Here is a 6,908-nt window from a genome sequence, read left to right as displayed (position 1 = left end):
GAAGGTGGGCAGGATTGGGAGGTGATGAGGGAGGGGACTATAGCTGGGATCCAAAGTGGATAAATTGTATGAAATAAAAAATTGTACAAAAATGAAGTTTAACAATTAGATTTAAATCAGTTTAGAGCACTTTTATGTATGCCTTGGAATGGAAACAGGACACACCTGTGAAACTGAACACAGACTGCATTATGAAAGCTCTCTAGAAAGAAGCAACTTTCCTAGTCAGTTTGAGACTGATTTCCTTATGTGTTGCAACAAAAATATTTGTGTATAGTCTTGTTCCAGAGCTTTTGTAGCTGTCATTTTCTTTTCCTGGGAAGTTCCCCCTTCTGTTTTAGGCAGAGTTTTCTAAAGGAACAGAACTGATAGAATATACAAATATAGGTCTAGGTAGAGATATACATATGCAAACATAGATAGATATATAAAATAGATGTGGAAATGTATCTATATATCCAAATACATGGCATTTATGAGACTGGCTTACAGAATGTAGCCTGGGTCATCCAGCAATGGCTGTCTCACACTGTGAGGCTGAGAATCTGGCTGTTGTTGACTCTACAAGGTGGGATGATGACTCAGCAGTCCCAGTCTGGCACTGGAGTCCTAGAGGATTCCTGGAGAGGGCTGGTTGGTCTTCAGTCTACATTTTACTCATGAATAAGTTGGTTCTAATACCAGTGAAGGAATGCCACAGAAGCAAGATAGATGAACTTGCCTGTGAGAATGAGCACAAGAACAAAGCACTTCCCTTCTTCCATATCTCTTTATCTGGGCTGCCAGCAAAGAGTGCTCCTTGTCATTAGGATAAGTCTTCCTCCTTCAAGTAACCTGATTAAGAAAACCCCTCATGGGAATGTCCAGAGCTTGCATTTTATTTGATTCCAGATGTAGTCAAGCTGACAACCAAGATTAGCTGTGCCATGATGGTTTGATAGTTCTGTAAGGGGTCATGTTTTGAACTGGAATCCTCATTGTAAGAGTCTAGGAGTGGGAACTTTATTGTGTTTCGAGGTGGGATCTATAGAAGGTCATTAAGGTGAAGCTCCCATTGGATCCTGGTAACTTCCTAAGATAGACCAAAAAATGGTCCATGTGCACAGACACATGGTAGGTAGAATAATTTTAGAAAATTAAAAGCGAAGACTATGACAAGGAGGAGAGTGGGAGGGAGATTCACATACAGAAGTTACTGGAGGACACTGTCTCTGGATTTATAATGTGGTCAGAATGTGAAATGTCCTCATGCGCAGCTCATGTGTTTGAGCATTTGGTTTCCAGCTGGTGATATATTTTGGAACCTTTAAGAGGCGGAGCCTGGTGGAGGAAGTGGGTCATGGGGAACATGGCTTTGAGACTTTAGAACCTGGTGCCACTTCCTGTTCATTTTCTCCGCCTCTTCGCTGCTGATGCACTGTGACCAACTGGCTGGTCTTCTGTGCCACGATGAAATAGCGATCTTCAAACTGTAAGCCAGAATAAGCCTTATTCTCTGTGAGCTGCTTTTGTCAAGGGCTTTTATCCCAGCAACAGAAAAGTAATGACAGGCTGCACTAGTGAAAATGGAAATTCACCAAGCACAGCCTTAGGCTGGCAAGTCCTGGCCAGTTCCTTCTGTAAAGGGAAGGAACAGGAAGCTAGAGTAGGGTAATTGTGTCTATAGATAAGAACACGACCTTTGTCTCATAATTGCTAACGAGACTGTAAGGTGTGGTGTATCAAGGGACTACTTCAAAATTAACTAGACAAGATGTTGAATAGCCTGAGGGTTGATAGAAGTCCAGAAGGACCATTGCTGGGCACTTCACATGCTAGTGACGCGGAGTTCTTTTTATCTTATTAGGGATAGTCAAACGTGGTTATCTGCTACGCTGGGCAAACTCATCATAAAAATTGCCTGGTGAAAGAGTTTGCTTGTTTTCAACTTGGCCAGGTATGGTGGCACATACTTCTAGTCGAACCACTCAATAGGCTAAGCAAGATGGTGTCAGCCTTGAGGCTAGCATGGGCTATAGAGCAAAACCCTGTCCCCCAAACAAGTGAAAACCTTCAGATTGCAGCAGCTTTTGCAAAAGTGTAGCTAGGTAGGCAAATTCCAAATTGAATGAGGTAGATAAAGCATCATGTGACAGCGCTACCTCTACCCAAAAATAGATTTGATATTCCTTTGAGAGCACTGAAATGTGTAGATTGGTCATATGCTTGCACAAAGGTGTTCCTCGTTTTGCCCTATTTAAAAACTTTTTGATAGTTTCATATCTGAGAACTATATTTACATTATTTCTACCCACCCCTCTATGATCCCACCAAATTCCTGACTCCTTCTTTAATTATGACACACACACATACACACACACATCCTTACTGAGTCCATTTAGTGTTCCTCATATGTATATGTGTTTGGGGCTGACCAGTTGGGACTGGATATCCTATCAGGGGCTTGTCCCTCTTTCAGCAGCTGTTCACTGCCCAGACTTCTTACAGTGGGGAGGCCTTGTGACATTCCCCCATCCACACTGGCATGTCGAGCTTGTGTCATTCTGCAGGTCTTGTTTAGGTGGGCGTATTGTTGATATTTCCCAGGGGCAGCTTCCCTGCCACAGAGGTAAATGAGCCCCTCACTGTAGAGGCTCCCGGCTTTTCTGAGGGGTAGGAGTGCTGATTGCTTTTCTCCCGTGGCAGCCTGCATAACACCTTCAGATACCGTGAGAGCTAATCGTCAAGGAAGAGGTTTCCAGACCTCTTTGAGGCTGATCCCTCCAAGGACTATGTCCAAAGTGTGTGACATCTTTAGCAGTAGGGTCTTTTACAAGTTCTAGAAGGAAACCAAGGACAAAGGCAATAACCTGCTTTTGGGATTCTTGTGGGAGACTCAAAGGGAGGTTATACATGTCTGGCACTGGGATTTTTATTAGATAGTCTATAACTCTTTGGAACAGCATCACCTCATGTTTTATAACTTAATTTAAATTATATACACATACATACATATATATGCAGTTTTAAAAACATAAAATAATGTTTCCTTATGGCTTTTTCAAACATCCCTAGAGTTACTTATCCACCATCTCTCCCTTTCCCTCCCTTTCCTCTCTCTCTCTCTCTCTCTCTCTCTCTCTCCCCTCCATTTTCCCCTTTCCCCTCTTCATAGCATCTGTGTCCTATCCCCCTCTCTAGAGCCCCCTCTCCCCCTGCCCATGGCCTCTTCCTACCTGCCTGGGTTTTGCACTTACTCCAGGTTATAGATTCACATCTAAGGTTCAGAACTGGGGACCACAAATAAGAGAGAACTTGCAGCATTTATCCTTCTGGGTTTGACTCTGCTCATTCAGTATATTTTCTGCTTTCACTGTTTATCTGCAGATTTCATGGTTTCATTGTTTTGCATCTTTAGAGCTGAATAGAGTTCCACTGCCTGTGTGTACCACACTTTCCTTATTCACCCATCAGCCAACAGAGATTTAGGCTGTTTCTGCTCCCTAGCTATCGTAACTAGAGAAACCATGAACGGGGCTGAACAAGTCTCTGTGGAGTGGCTTGCTGAGTCCTTTGGGCACATATGCTAAGGAGGGGCATAACTGGGTCAAATTGTAGGTTGATTTTTAGCCTTTTGAGGATTCTCCACGCTGGTTCCCAGAGTGGCTGCACCAGTTTGAAGTCCTGACTGATGGCTCCCTTTCCCCAACATTTTCTCCAGCAAATGATGTTTTTGATCTTTCCCATTCTGGCAGGGGTAAGATGAAATCCCAAAGCAATTTTGAATTACATTTTCTTAACTGTTAAGGATGCTGAATCCTTTAAAGATATTTTGTGACTATTTTTACTTCTTGTTTATTGATTTATAGCTCATTTCTTGATTGGGTTATTTGTTTTCCTGATTCTTCATTTTTTGAAGAATTAATAAATGGACAAGATATGTTGTATTTAAGTATTTGTGTGTGTGTGAAATGACAACAGTCAAAGAAAAAACAGTCATTAGTTTGGGAAGGATTAAAGGTGGAGAGATTAAGGAGGAACTAGAAGGAAAAAAGGGAGCTGGGGGAATGATGTAACTTTTTTTTTTAATTTATTTTTTTTTTCAATGCAGTTTATTCAGGAACATTGAACAATCCTCGGACCCCGGGGAAAGCCAGCCCACAGCTTAAATAGCCTCTGGGTAGCCAACCCAGGCATGCCTCGGGGGCAATGCAGATAGGTCCACATACATGGAAGCAAGCCAGATCCTCGGCCTTAGCCAAATGTGGAGTTGTTCGTGACAGAGAGCATTCACCATCGGGAAGGTGGAAGGCGGAAACCAGCTCCATCTTTAAGGCATAGCATTCCGCAGCTCTCTACAGTTCCCCCTTTTTGTTTTAGACGCATCAGGCAAGAGTAGAGGTCTGATCTCTGATATTAGAAATAAATTGGGAATGATGTAACTTTTTATTAACTAAAGCTTTAAAATGAAAGAAAATTCTCCACAGTGTTGTCTATTGGCTAATATGATGAAAGTGTGTTATTTTTAAGAATTTAATTGTTATTTATTTTTTCCTAAATTTTTTAATTATTATTATTAATTACACTTTATTCATTTTGTATCCCCCATAAAACCCTCCCTCCTCCCCTCCTGATACCATCCTTCCTCCCCTTTCTGCATGCATGCCCCTCCCCAAGTCCACTGATAGGGGAGGTCTTTCTCTCCTTCTTTCTGATCTTAGACTATCAGTTCTCATCAGAAGTGGCTGCATTGTCATCTTCTGTGGCCTGGTAAGGCTGCTCTCCCATCAGGGGGAGGTGATCAAAGAGCAGGCCAATCAGATTATGTCAGAGGCAGTCCCTCTTCCCATTACTATGTAACCCACTTGGACACTGAACTGCCATGGGCTACATCTGTGCAGGGGTTCTAGGATATCTCCATGAATAGTCCTTGGTTAGAGTATGAGTCTCTAGGAAGTTCCCTGTGTTCAAATTTTCTTGTTCTGTTGCTCTCCTTGTGGAGTTCCTGTCCTCTCCAGCTCTTGCTATTTCCCACTTCTTACATAAAATTCCATTGACTCTGCCGACAGTTGGCCGGCATCTGCTTTGCTAGTCTTCAGGGCAGAGACTTTCAGAGGCCCTCTGTGGTAGGTTCCTAGGTTGTTTCCTGTTTTCTTCTTCTGGCTTTCAGAGGCCCTCTGTAGCAGGTTCCTAGGTTGTTTCCTGTTTTCTTCTTCTTCTGATGTCCATCCTCTTTGCCTTTCAGGATGGGGATTGAGCATTTTGGTTAGGGTCCTCTGTTTTGCTTCGTTTGTTTAGATGTACTGATTTTAGTGAGTTTATCCTATGTTGTATGTTTATACGAGTGAGTATATGCCGTGTGTGTCTTTTTGCTTCTGGGACAACTCACTCAGGATGATCCTTTCTAGATCCCACCATTTACCTGCAAATTTCATAATTTCCTTATTTTTCATTGCTGAGTAATACTCCATTGTATAGATGTACCACAATTTCTGCATCCATTCTTCAGTTGAGGGGCATCTGGGCTGTTTCCAGCTTCTGGCTATTACAATAAAGCTGCTACAAACATGGTAGAGCAAATGTCCTTTTTGTGTACTTGAGCCTCTTTTGGATATATGCCTAGGAGTGGTATGGCTGGATCTTGAGGAAGTGCTATTCCTAGTTGTCTGAGAAAGCACCAGATTGATTTCCAGAGTGGTTGTACAAGTTTATATTCCCACCAGCAGTGGAGGAGGGTTCCCCTTTCTCCACAACCTCTCCAGCATGTGTTGTCACTTGAGTTTTTGATCTTGGCCATTCTGATGGGTGTAAGGTGAAATCTCAAGGTTGATTTGAGTTGCATTTCCCTAATGGCTAATGAGGTTGAGCATTTCTTTAAATGCTTCTCTGCCATTCGATATTCCTCTACAGTGAGTTCTCTGTTTAGCTCTGTTCCCCACTTTTTAAGTGGATTACTTGGTTTGCTGTTTTTCAGATTCTTTAGTTCTTTATATATACTGGATATGAGTCCTCTGTCAGATAAAGGGTTGGTGAAGATTCTTTCCCAATCTGTAGGCAGTCACTTTGTTTTGATGACGGTGTCCTTTGCTTTACAGAAGCTTTTCAGTTTCAGGAGGTCCCATTTATTGATTGTTGGTGTTCTGTTCAGGAAGTTCTCTCCTGTACCAATGAGTTCTAGGGTATTTCCCACTTTTTTTTTCTAGCCAATTTAATGTGTCTGATTTTATGTTGAGGTCTTTGATACACTTGGACTTCAGTTTTGTGCAGGGTGATAAGTATGGATCTATTTTCATTTTTCTACATGTAGACATCCAGTTGGATCAGCACCATTTGTTGAAGATGCTATCTTTTTTCCATTGTATGGTTTTGACATCTTTGTCAAAGATCAGGTTTCCATAAGTGTGTGGGTTTATTTCTGGGTCCTCTCTTCGGTTCCATCGATCCACCATTCTGTTTCTATGCCAGTAACATGCAGTTTTTAAAACTGTTGCTCTATAGTACAACTTAGGATCAGGGATGGAGATACCTCCAGAAGATCTTTTATTGTAGCGTATTGTTTTAGCAATTCTGGGTTTCTTGTTATTCCATATGAAGTTGAGCATTTTTCTTTCCAGGTCTGTAAAGAATTTTGTTGGTAATTAGATGGGAATTGCATTGAATCTGTAGATTGCTTTTGGTAAGATGGCCATTTTTACTATGTTAATCCTGCCTAGATTGCTTTTGGTAAGATGGCCATTTGTACTATGTTAATCCTGCCAAGCCATGAGCATGGGAGATCTTTCCATCTTCTCATATCTTCTTCTAATTCTTTCTTCAGAGACTTGAAATTTTTTTCATACAAGTCTTTGACTTGCTTGGTTAGGGTTACACCAAGGTACTTTATGTCATTTGTGCCTATTGTGAAGGGTGCTATTTCCCTAATTTCTTTC

The 6,908-nt window shown here is 41.7% G+C and overlaps 1 pseudogene; it reads left to right on the top strand.

Annotated features, from left to right (window-relative positions):
* Positions 1-1,404: 1,404 nt before the first annotated feature.
* The window catches only part of LOC132654709 (baculoviral IAP repeat-containing protein 1b-like), a 47,114-nt pseudogene continuing 41,610 nt past the window's right edge, over positions 1,405-6,908 (top strand).

This window comes from Meriones unguiculatus, chromosome 6 (genome assembly GCF_030254825.1).
Source record: "Meriones unguiculatus strain TT.TT164.6M chromosome 6, Bangor_MerUng_6.1, whole genome shotgun sequence".
Taxonomy (NCBI): Eukaryota; Metazoa; Chordata; class Mammalia; order Rodentia; family Muridae; genus Meriones; species Meriones unguiculatus.
This window is presented reverse-complemented; position numbering and strand designations above follow the sequence as displayed.